Source organism: Mytilus californianus, unplaced genomic scaffold, assembly GCF_021869535.1.
Source record: "Mytilus californianus isolate M0D057914Y unplaced genomic scaffold, xbMytCali1.0.p SCAF_4, whole genome shotgun sequence".
Lineage (NCBI taxonomy): Eukaryota > Metazoa > Mollusca > Bivalvia > Mytilida > Mytilidae > Mytilus > Mytilus californianus.
This window is the reverse complement of record NW_026262690.1, coordinates 106466706-106479820: the sequence shown is the minus strand read 5'-3', so window position 1 is coordinate 106479820 and position 13115 is coordinate 106466706.

Below are 13115 nucleotides of genomic sequence, written 5' to 3'. Positions count from 1 at the left end.
AGGGGGTTCAATTTTCCATGGCTGAGTAAACATGTCTAAAAACATTGTTTTTATATTTATGTTATTGATAGAAATGAAAAATTGTATAAGGAAACTAACAAAATTTCATGTCCAGAAATTATTATGTTTAGGCAAAAAACTAAGATTGGGTCTTAAAATCTCCGAAAACAGAAAACCGGCAAAATTTGTCAAATGTATCTCTTTTTGAAACATCACGAACATGATTGTATAAGGGAACTGACACACATTACAAGAAATTAGTATTTTGAGGCGAAACTAAGATTTTATCATAAATTCTCCGAAAATAGGAAACCGGAAATTTTTTCTTAACTTAACTTATAATACTGCTGTATTTGTGAAACTAACGTGTTTACAGTAATTGCTTAACATCCAACTTTTTGTCTGGTAAGTTTTTCCTCATTAGTGAACTTATAGTATGGCGTTAAGCATTTTTTTATTTTATTTTAATCTTACAATAATATCATATTCGATGAACTACAAAGTATTTGTGATTATCTCCGCCGCTTCATTCAGCGTGGGGGTAATGAAAACCACATAGTCTGTATTATCTTTTAACACTGTAATAGCAAAAAATCTAATGACGAATATTCGTTTATGTTAAAATATTTTACTTTCCTATTTGCCCTTGGAAAAAACATTTATTTTAAATCGGTGTCTGATGGCAAATAGTCCAGTCACAATCATGCACAATTAAAAGGCATAAACATCAATACATTTGCAACATGCAGAAACCAATAGAGTGTGTTCGTGTCCAGGATGTTATCATATTTGAAATACTTTCAGTCTGCTAAGTTGATAGTGGTGGAAATTGACGAGGTTGGGTTACTGAAATCATCGTTTTTGAAAATAAAAAAATTCAATGAAAAATAGGAAATTTTAATATTGATGTTAAAAATGGAGCAACATCTTTTATTACATTATAACTCTATTTGAAACGTCAAACATATAATTGTAAGAGGAACTGACAAAATTTCATGTTCAGAAATTAAAGTATGCTGAGGCAAAAACTAAGATTGTATCATAAAATCTCCGAAAATAGGAAATGGGAAAATGTGTCACATGTATCTATCCCTATTGAAACATCACAAACATGATTGTATAAGGAAACCAACAAAAATTCATGACCTTAAATTAGAAAGCTGAGGCATAAACTAAGATTGTATCATAAAATCTCCGAAAACAGGAAATCGGAAATTTTTTCCTAATGTATCTCTATTTGAAACATCACAAACATGATTGTATAAGGAAACTGAAAAAATTCCATGACCAGAATTTAGTATTTTGGGCAAAAACTAAGATTTCATCATAAATTCTCCGAAAATAGGAAGCCGGAAATTTTTTCGTTACTGCTGTATGCTAATCATCCAACTTTTTGTCTGGTAAGTTTTTCCTTATTAGTGAACCTTAAGTATGGTTTGTTTTAATTTAAGATGCTGTAGGAAAAAAAGATAAAATATTATTCAAAGGGCCGTCACTTCATTTTAATTTAGAAGTTATTATTGTAGAAAGGGATTCTATACTATTTTTTTTAAGTGGAACATGAAGGGCCAACTATAATCATTTATTCTTCACTTGTGATAAAAGCTTGCGATCTTCTCGGTAACTTTTAGATATAACAATAATCAATAAAAAAGGGTTGATCAACCTTCTTTTCACATTCCACTTTCCAGTTTTACCGGTAAAATATCTGTAAAACACAATATTATATGAATAACAGATACATGTAGCTATTATTAAATTAGCCTACGAAATATATTTGATAAGTTCTGTGCCAAAGGACCAATATTTTGGCCTTTAGATGTTCTCAAAAATGTCACGGGCTAATATTTTGCCCATTGGAAAAAAAATTAAGAGTACTTTTTGATACAGACACATCCTCACGGTTTTTATATCGACTGAGGTCTATAGATATGTGACGTCAATTTCAAAGTTACAGCATGGTCCTGTTTCAGAACAAACATAATGTGTAATAACAGGCTATTTTCACGTAAAATATTAGTTTTATTCATACAATTCCATTGCAAATAAATTATTAGCAATATAAGGATATATTTCATAGCGTTTACCTACTTATTGTTTGCTTACAAGTGTTGAGGGAAACACGAAGAAAAGAGAAAATCCGGTAAGGGCTAGTTTTGGCCTCAAATTCAAAGTACATCTGAGGACAGATTTTTGACATTTTTTAAAGACTTAAGTGTCTACTTCAGTCGATTCAATTAGTTTATGTAAAACATTTGAACTGATTTGATAATTAAAGACGCTCAAGTTCAAACCCGCTGCATTTTTATGCACCTGTCCTTAGTCAGGAGCCTGTTGTTCGGTGGTTGTCGTTTGTTGGTGTGGTTCATAAGTGTTTCTCGTTTCTCTTTTTGTATATAGATTAGACCGTTGGTTTTCCTGTTTAACTTGTTTTACACTAGTCATTTTAGGGCCCTTTATAGCTTGCTGTTCGGTGTGAGCCAAGGCTCCGTGTTGAAGGCCGTACTTTGACCTATAATTGTTTACTTTTTACACATGTGACTTGGATGGATAGTTGTCGCATTGGCACTCATACCACATCTTATTTATAGATATGAAAAATCTATCAAATATGCCATAAAACGTCACTTTTCAGATGGTTTTTGTCTAAAATTGAAGTGGCCGCATTCGTGTTTAGTCTCAACCTTTATGTATGTTATGTGTTATCATCAAATACAACATTCAATTATTAAGACTGAACACAAATGCGGCCAGTTCCATTTTAGACAAAAACCGTCTTAAAATTAGCACACATGCTACAATTGTGAAGATTTCAGTAATTTTGCATGACGTTATTTAAGGAATGACTGTAATATTTTTTCTGTCTATGAAGAAATAACATAAAAAATGTGGTGCACACTGAATAACCCGCGTAGCAGGTTATTTTAAAGTGTGCACCACATTTTTTATGTTATTTCGAATAGACAGAAAAAATATTACAGTCATTTCTTATAATTTAATTCTAAATTCCATTTTAAACCGGAGTAAACCATGAAAAAACGTTGATGACGTCACGGTCACATGACAAAATTATGTCTATGAGCTGATAAACAAACAACGTCAGCCAATCAGAAGACGCGTTACATCCAAAATTAAATTATTATGCTATCATCTAATGCATGTGCATTGTATTGTCAAAAACAGCCTATATCTATGGAACAAAAACATTTTACTTTCTAATAAAGAGCTAAAAGTTTACATTTCAACAAATTTGTAAAAATGTTATATTTTGTGGCCAAAAAGGGGTCTTACCGGGCCTTCACCTTTAGTTGCAAAAGATAGTTACCATACTTGTTTGTTGTTGTTTTTTAATTTGATGATATATGTATTTTTTGCGACGTCAAACTGACATATTGGGAAAAGATGCATTTTTCGACTGATTTTAATCATAACCTTGAAAACGAGTACATGGACCCCTCTTTTTAAAAATGACATTTGAATATGTATGAAGAATATTTGTACAAATTTTTATGAACAAATCACAGATGAATTTTTTTTATTAGATAAAAAAAAAAACTGCTAGCAATTCTACGGAAGCCGGTTAGTGTCAGGATAGAGTTTTATTTTTAAGTCGTTATACCGACTTAGCTAACTTGTTATAACAACTAAGCTTAGTTGTTATAACGACTTAGCATATCTATCTCGTTATAACAACTTAGCTAACTTGTTTTAACGACTTAGCTAACTTGTTTTAACGACTTAGCTAACTCGTTTAAACAACTTCGTTAACTCGTTTAAACAACTTAGCTAGCTCGTTAAAATGACTTAGCTAACTTGTTTAAACAACTTAGCTAACTTGTTATAACAACTTAGCTAATCTATCTCGTTATAACAACTTAGCTAACTCGTTTAAACAACTTAGCTATCTCGTTTAAGTTAGCTAAGTTGTTATAACAAGTTAGCTAAGTCGTTATAACGACTTAAAAATAAAACTCTACCCTGACACTAACCGGCTTCCGTACAATTCCGTATGATTGACAAATAAAAATTGTTGTTGTATGTTAAGAAGATATTCCAAATATAAATCTACTTGACTGTGTTTATCTTTCGAAACAAAAATATAGGTAATTATAGAAATAAGGAGATGGCCACCGTACAACCTTTAACAAAAAGCAAAACCCGTACCGCAAAATCAGCTATAAAAGTCCCCGAAATGACAAGTGTAAAACAATTCAAACAGTTCTAACCTGGGACAACACAAGACTAAACTATGCGAAACAATAAACATGATAAACGAAAAACAAATATGAAACAGAAAAAAAAAAACGACAACCACTCAATCACAGGCTCCTGACTAGGAACAGACACAGATAGAAAGTCTGTCCAAATAGAATAGAATTCTTTCATTTACTTAGTGTTTCTCCTATCCCAAATTCCCCTATTATTTCAAATCAAATCAAAACTAATCTGAGGTCCGATTTTGATGAAATTTTAATGTTGAGCTCATAAATGTGTACATTTATTTATGGTTATTATAAAATATTTTTATGACATGTCATAAGTTATCTCTTAAAAATGTTTCCTATAGTTATTACAGATCATTCGTGGGTAACAAATATGGGCTAGGTAGTTTCTTATAATCCAGTGTGTAAATTGTTTATACTTTTAAACAATTACAACAGGGAAGCAACATTGGCAGGTGGAAAAAGTAATGGCAAATTGATGTTTGATATCAACACAAAGCTACAACCACATCTCTTTTTTTTTACAAAAAATAAAGCCAAAACAATTAATCCATCAAAACATTAACATTTTTTCTCATTTAGAGAGTGAATATTTATAATCATAAACTTAAATTATCTACGATAGACTTTTATTTAAGTAATGCTATCTTGGCAATGTAATGTATAACTGCATATTATGATATAATTACAATGAGATGTGGTATAATTGAAAAGGAGACACATATCCCTCATAAGTGTGTTTTCTTTCTTGAACGAGTTGTTTCTCTTTTCTTGTTAATTGTTTATTTTTCAATGCTAGTGCTTGTTATTTTTTTAATTACATTTAAGAAATTAAGAAAGAACAATGGCCTCATCAGATACGGTGTTTTGCACTCTGTGTTATGATGATGGTACGTCAAAAGATGCTGTCACATGGTGCACAGAATGTGAGGTATTCCTTTGTACAGACTGTGAAAAACACCACAAAAAGTCGAGAATGTCTAAAGACCACAACACTATGTCCATAAAAGACTACCATAAACTACCTACATTTCTACAAGAAATAAGTAGCCAATGCAAAGACCACAAAAAGAAGTTTGAACTTTACTGTTCGTTCCATGCCTGTCCCTGTTGTGTCCAATGTGTCACCGATAAACATCAGAAATGTCAAGAAATGAAACCACTGTCAGACATTCTAAAGCATATTAAATCCTCTGCCTCTGTTCAAATTCTTGAAAAGGAGTTGACGGATGTGAAGGAAAACTTTGAAGAGATTATAAGATATTTAAACAGTAGGATGAATTCGATCAATGATCAAAAACTAAAGGCTGCAGAAAAAATTCAATCTTTAAAGAAGTCGATAAATGATTTCTTAAACAAAATAGAACAAGAAATTCTTACCGACTTAGAAACGAAGCATTCAAAACTGAATTCAGAGATGAACACTTTCATGCAACAACTGGAACAGCGAGCCAACCAGATAAGCCATTTGCAGAGTGAATTTTCCGAAATGACACGACTTGCAACTGAGCTACAGATGTATGTTGGTCTGAAGGAAATTGAAAAAAACACAGCACAAGCAGCAAAATACATAGAAGATTTAACAAATGGAGACAACTTTGATGAAAAGAACCTAGAAGTAACTATTTCGTCTTCTCTGCAGTCAATTTTACAAGATGTCAAATCGTATGGCGTTATTAATATTAGTACAACCCAATCAACTCTTCGAATAAAGGCCGGAAGAAAAGTTCAAGCACAGTATCTAGCTCCAACTGTTCTTGGAATTGAAGAAATTAAACCATCCATGTTGAGAATTCTGACATTTCCAGAAGATATGAAATCTATGTGTATTGTCGCCTGTAGAATATTACCTAGCGGGAAGTATTTAATTCTTGATAGCTATTTAAGTCACCTGCTGCCATTCAGTAATGATGGCATGTTTATGAAGAAAGAAGTGACATTCTCAGGAACATCATATGATGCATGTTTTGTAAGAAATAATACAGTGGCTGTCGCATTAGGATTAGCAAACAAGACAGTGCTGGTGGATATAGAAAAGAATAACATTACTGAATCGATTAACCTTTCTCATTTCTGTTCTGCAGTAGCAAGTGATGGTCAAATATTGGTCATCAGCTGTAGTAACAACTGTACCATAGTGAATCTGAAAGATTTGTCTCAAACAATCTTAGAAGGTATTGAGGCCAGTCATGTTGCATTATTCCAAGGAAATATATATGGTACAATTGTCTCTGAAAACCAAGCCTGCTGCTACAAAAGTACTGGAGAACCTCTTTGGACAATTCAGCACGATGACATTGAACATCCACAAGGAATTTCATTGGACAAGAATGGCCTTGTTTATATAGTTTCTAGTGGAAACAACAGTATCGTAGTAGTATCACCAGATGGTAAAACCTGTAAGACAGTACTGTCAGAAGCTGATGGAATCAAAGATCCATTGGCAATTGACATCAACAGAGAAACAGGAATGATGATAGTGTCAAGTGAAAGAAAGGATGATAGAATTTCTTATGATTCAGCGATTGTTTATAAAATCTAAAATTTGTTTATGAAAATAAGTGATGATAACAATGATAGTTTTAACAGTAATTATAGTCAAATCATTTCAAATAGCTTATGTTTATAAAATGTGAAATATGTGATTTGGATTAGTGACCATTCTCTAAGTATTGAAGTGGGTAGATACTTGAACGCCAGAAGAGAACAAAGATCATGTAAAAATGTAGAGTCCTAGATGATAAATATAATTTATTTTTTATTGTATTATTGATATGTCATTACGCCCAGATGTTTTTTCTCTTCTAAAAGACAACGCGATCTTGATCCTTTTAATAAATTAGTATGAATTCTTAGCCCCACCCCTGAACTTGTTTGTCGTATTGGAGACGTTATTAAAAAGAACTGAGGGCGCCGGACCAAATTCTGTAAGGTTCATGGTACCAATGTAAATGAAGAAAAAATTAATATAACATTGTGTATCAAAATTAATTGTGTATTTGTTGTATTCTTGTATGCATGTATTTTATTTATTATTACTAGTCCCTTATGGAAGTGATTTTGCAATAAAGATTTATTGATTTGTAAATACGTAGCAACGGTAGGAGCTATACGACCAAAAGGACCATAAAAGAATAGCCAAATAATCTTAAATCAACTATGGCTGAGGGAGTTGGACCTTAGTTTCTTAAAATGTTTTAAATTTGTGCATCCGAAAGGTCTTTCTGTATTTAATTTCATGAGGACCAAGAAGCATATCGTAAATCTGAAATAAACAAGAATAACAAGATATGCATAGGATATCTTAACTTTGAAAAACAAGATATCCACATGATAACATAACTCTGGAATATAAAATATGCACATGATATCATAACTCTGGAATATAAGATATACACAGGATATCATAACTCTGGAATATAAAATATACACAGGATATCATAGCTCTGAAATACACACAAATTACAGAATATCATGACTTTGGAATATTAAGTAGTCCAAGGATATTATAGCTCTGTATTATACAATATACACAGGATATCATACATTTGGAATATAAAATATACACATGATATCATAACTTTGAAATATAAGATATACACAGGATATTATAACTCTGGATTATAAAATATGCACAGGATATCATAACTCTGAAACACACACTTTGGAATACAAGATATATACAGGATATAAAAACTCTTGAATGCAAACTAAGTACAGTATGATATAAGTCTAGAATATTAAATATATACAGGACATCATAACAGTTACTCTAAAATGAAAGATATGCACAGGAGGAATACAAAATATGCACAGAAAAGAAAAAACCCTATAAATACAAACTATTTACAGAATATTATGACTTTTGACTATTAGATATTCAAAAGATATAATAACTCATTATCATATATCTAGTAGTGTTACTGCGATTTTGAATATTTGATAAAGATGAAAACTCCAGACCTGTATTGCATACGCTGTATCGCACCTGCCGTATCACATACCCTGTGTTTTTTCTCCCATATCCGCTGTGGTGGACTGTAGCTTAACAGGGACGAATTCTAGACACTTCGGCACCGAGACAGATCGTCGCTAGGAAAAATTGGCACTTCATAAAGCTCTTTTTATTTTTTACTGTTGAGCTTTCAGACCTTATGATTCTGTGGCCACAGTGTCCTTCCATGATGTAGGTTTTCTTAGATTTAATAAATGTTTTCGATTTAGAAATTTTGTGTGTGTGGTTTTTTTTTTTTTTGGAGATGGGGGTGGTCAGTCAAAGAAAATGTTTTGTAATATGATTGAGTGATTGGTGTTTAACGCCAATTTCAGCACTATTGTGCTATTTCGTGAAGGTTAGTTTTTAATGGTGGAGGAAGCCGGGAGAGCCCGGAAAGAACCACCGCCCATCGGTAGGTAAACTATTAAGATTAGAGTCGAACACACCTCCCACGTCCCAGATTAAAACTCACAACCTCAGTTTTGACAGGTTGTGATACAGTAGTTCGATCACTTTTTTCTCGACTACTTAGACCATTCGGCCGCCGAGGCCTTTTTTGTAATATGATTTTTTTATGGAGTACATTAGGAATTCGTAATCAATTTGTTTTTTTTTTGTTATTTGGAGAAGTAAGTGTTAATGGCAGATACTGTTATCAGATATGTTTCGCCATGCATGCAACAATTTGTATGTCAATGTAAACTGATAAATTTCATCTACGGTGATAATCATGTGATCTTTAAGTAAATAACAAAATGCATGTAACACATGTATTCTATTTATTTCAACCATCAATTCAATTCAAATAAAAACACTGAATAGACAACAACAGCACTAGATGAACCTTAATTACTGAAAAGAAGCACGCATGAAAGTTGAAATAGAGCACTGAGAACTTATACTGTTCAATACATCAAGTATTACTTGTTTACATTGTCATTTTGATGGTGAACCATACACACTGGCACATTCTTTTAGGAGCCTGGATGGTGCAGTTGAACTACTTGTCCCAGAGTGCAACTTGTATAATCGGTCCTGGGTCTGCCTACTGTGTGATGTCATCGAAATTCAATGCTATATCAGTCTTCAACTAATATAATTTTCTAAAGGAGACTTCAATTTAGAAAAAAACAACTCTTTTTAAATATATGATAAAGTGATTAATAAATGATAAAATCCGTACCACATGCTGTATCACCTTCGGTCCTGTGGCTGATATTGGTTACTCGGATTGATACAGCACGTGATACGGATTTGACCATGTATTATTCTGTATTATACAATATACACATGCTATCGCAGATTTGAAATACAAAATATACTAGTCAACAAAAGTAACGATACACAAGTTTGAACTCCAATTTATCATAAATTATAATAAATAGGAAAAACTGTGAAATTATCCAATGAAAAACATTCATTTGCAAAGTAAATGCATATGATTAAAAGAATCTGACCAAATTGGAAAATGAAAAAAAACCGTATTATTGAATACAGGGGTCGAATTTATTTTGCGGAAAATGATGACAAAAGTAGTCACTTAATTTCAAAGATGAGAATTAAGTATTTAAATATCTGCAAAGGCATTCAAAATTTTAAGCAGACCATGTTGAAGTTCAAAGTTTTAAGTTCCAATATCGATTTTTGAATTTTTGGGTGAAAATACGATTTTTGAAATAACAGCTTTCCAATTGTGAACTTTACAGCATACTTGAATATGAAGTATATATCTTCCAGTTGATACAATGTTCCAGAGCTTGTATTTCCTCTCATGATTTCCTTGTTAGAGGGTTGCTGCTTACAAGGAAGCTAGTGAACAAAGAGTTCCAAGTGGTGAAGTAGAAATCATCCTTTCGTAAATTTTACGGACGCCGTCACGTGTTGGTTGACCGTTATGGAACATCTGTTTCACAGATAACGAAGGATAATGGGGACCAATTGTGCCCCTCTTCTTGCCGACTTGTTTCTTCATTATTATGAGGCTGACTTCTTACAGGAACTTCTTAGGAAGAAAGATAAAAAGTTAGAAATATCCTTTAACTTTACGTTCCGCTATATAGATGATGTTCTGTCACTAAATAATACAAAATTTGGTGACTATGTTGAACGAATATATCCCATCGAACTAGAGATAAAGGATACTACAGCTACAGTTAAGTCTGCCTCATATCTTGACTTACATCTAGAAATTGACAATGAGGGTCGGTTGAAAACAAAACTTTACGACAAAAGAGATGATTTCAGCTTCCCAATTGTGAACTTTCCATTTCTATGTAGCAACATTCCAGCAGCGCCTGCATTCGGAGTATATATCTCCCAATTGATACGATATTCCCGGGATGTATTTCTTATCATGATTTCCTTGATAGAGGATTGCTGCTCACAAGAAAGCTATTAAACCAAGAGTTCCAAATGGTGAAGTTGAAATCATCCTTCGTACATTTTACGGACGCCATCACGAGTTGGTTGACCGTTATGGAATAACCGTTTCACAGATGATATCGGATATGTTCCTTATGTCGTAACTACAATACCCTTCCCTTTTCACGAATGTGACCTACCAAATTAGACTATTTACCGGATTTGTAATAACATAAGCAACACGACGGGTGCCACATGTGGAGCAGGATCTGCTTACCCTTCCGGAGCACCTGAGATCACCCCAGTTCTTGGTGGGGTTCGTGTTGCTTAGTATTTAGTTTTTTATGTTGTGTCATCTGTACTTTATTTGTCTGTTTGTCTTTTTATTTTTGGCCATGGCGTTGTCAGTTTGTTTTCGATCTATGAGTTTTACTGTCCCTCTGGTATTTGTCGTCCCTCTTTTATAAGACTTATTAGTGGGTTTTTACTTATATGAGCAACACGACGGGTACCACATGTGGAGCAAGATCTGGTTACTCTTCCGGAGCATCTGAGCTCACCCCGGTTATTGGTGGGGTTTGTGTTGCTCAGTCTTAAGTTTCTATGTTGTCTTTTATTTTTTCGTCGTTTTTCGTTTTTTACCAGTGGCATTGTCAGTTTGTTTTCAATTTATTAGTTTGAATATCCCTTTGGTACCTTTTGCCTCTCTTTTTCTGATATATAACATTTACACCGAATATCAAAATATACAACTGATAGCATAACTTATTGGTCGTCCCTCTGTCTGTATCACTCTGCTCAGCTCTTAATAAAATTGCATATCACGGCTTTGTGACGTCAAATACGTTGACCCGGACTTAATAACTTTGACCCGGACATATCACCGACGTCATAACATATGAACCGACGTTTATAAGTTTGACTAGAACTTATCACGTCATCTTCCGGTTTGCTGGTGAAACAAAGAAAACAATTGTTTCTATCATGCAAAATACGCAAATACAACCCGATAAATCGATTATCTGATTGTATGCATAATCATATTGTAAAATATCAGCTGCTCGACAAAAAGCTTCATATTGTGACTCGCAGCTGATATTTTACGATATCATTATGAAGACAACCTGATAATCGGTACTCTGAAATTCAAAATGTGTCCATGACATTGTTACTCTAGAATATAAAATATACACATGCCATCATAACTCTAGAATATAAGAAATACACATGGCATTATAACTTTAGAATATAAGATATACACATGCCATCATTACTCTAGAATATAAGAAATACACATGGCATTATAACTTTAGAATATAAAATATACACATGCCATCATAACTCTAGAATATAAGATATACACATGGCATCAAAACTCTGAAATATAAAACATGAACATGAGATCATAACTCTTGTATATTAGATTTTCATATGACATCATAACTCTGGTATACCATATATTCACAGGATACCATAACTCTGGACTATAAAAAACCCATAGGATATCACAAATCTTGAATATAAAATATACAAAGAACATGATAACTCTTGAATTCAAAGTAAACACAGGATATCTTAATAATGGAATTTATAATATACACATTATATCATCACTTTGAAATATAAGATAAACGCAGTTACTTAATACTTGAATATGATAAATGCACGTGACCACATAAATCTAAAATGAATTAACTATGCACAGGATTTGAAAAAAAAACGTTAGTCATAAAAGGTATATGTTTCTTTGCATTTTAGAATAGTGCACATCAAATTATATATGTTATACATCTTTACGTATTATTATATTTGGTTTATGTATTTTCTTATTTACCTGGATGAATATGAGTTTTATGCATATGTCTTGTCCCTCAATGCATGCTTGTAACTGCTATGTTATTTATTTATTCTTTAATATGCTTCTGTTTTGTTACAAAGTTTTCCTTTTTACAATGCAGCTTTTGAGTGCTTTGCTATTGGATATGTATCAAAATAAGGAGATGAGGTTTGATTGCCAATGACACAACTATCTACCAAAGTTCAAATAAGGTGGATGTAAGCAAATATAGACAACCGTACGGCCTTCAACAATGAGAAAAAACCTATACCGTATAGTCGGCAATAAAAGTCCCCGACATGAAAAGTATGAAACAATTCTATTGAGAAAACTAATGTATGCTTGCGTCGTAGTATATGTTTATTATTCTGCATGCTTTTTTATGTATTTGTATTTGTTCTTTTAATAAGATGTTGTAAGTCTCAGCGGAAGTGCTACATTTGAATTATATACCCATGAAATTTGTTGACCTTGTGTCAATTTGTAAAGACAAAATCGTATTAATAAACGTCTGATTCATATACTCATGATATATAATGAAACATAAAATGCTGTTAAATTCATCAACTTTAGAATATAAATTACATGCAAAATGGACAGAAAGTGTGAAAATCTGAAACGGTTCAACCAGAGTATAATTAATATCTAATTTACCTATTATGTAAATTAAACCTTATGTTTTAATGAGTATCAAATA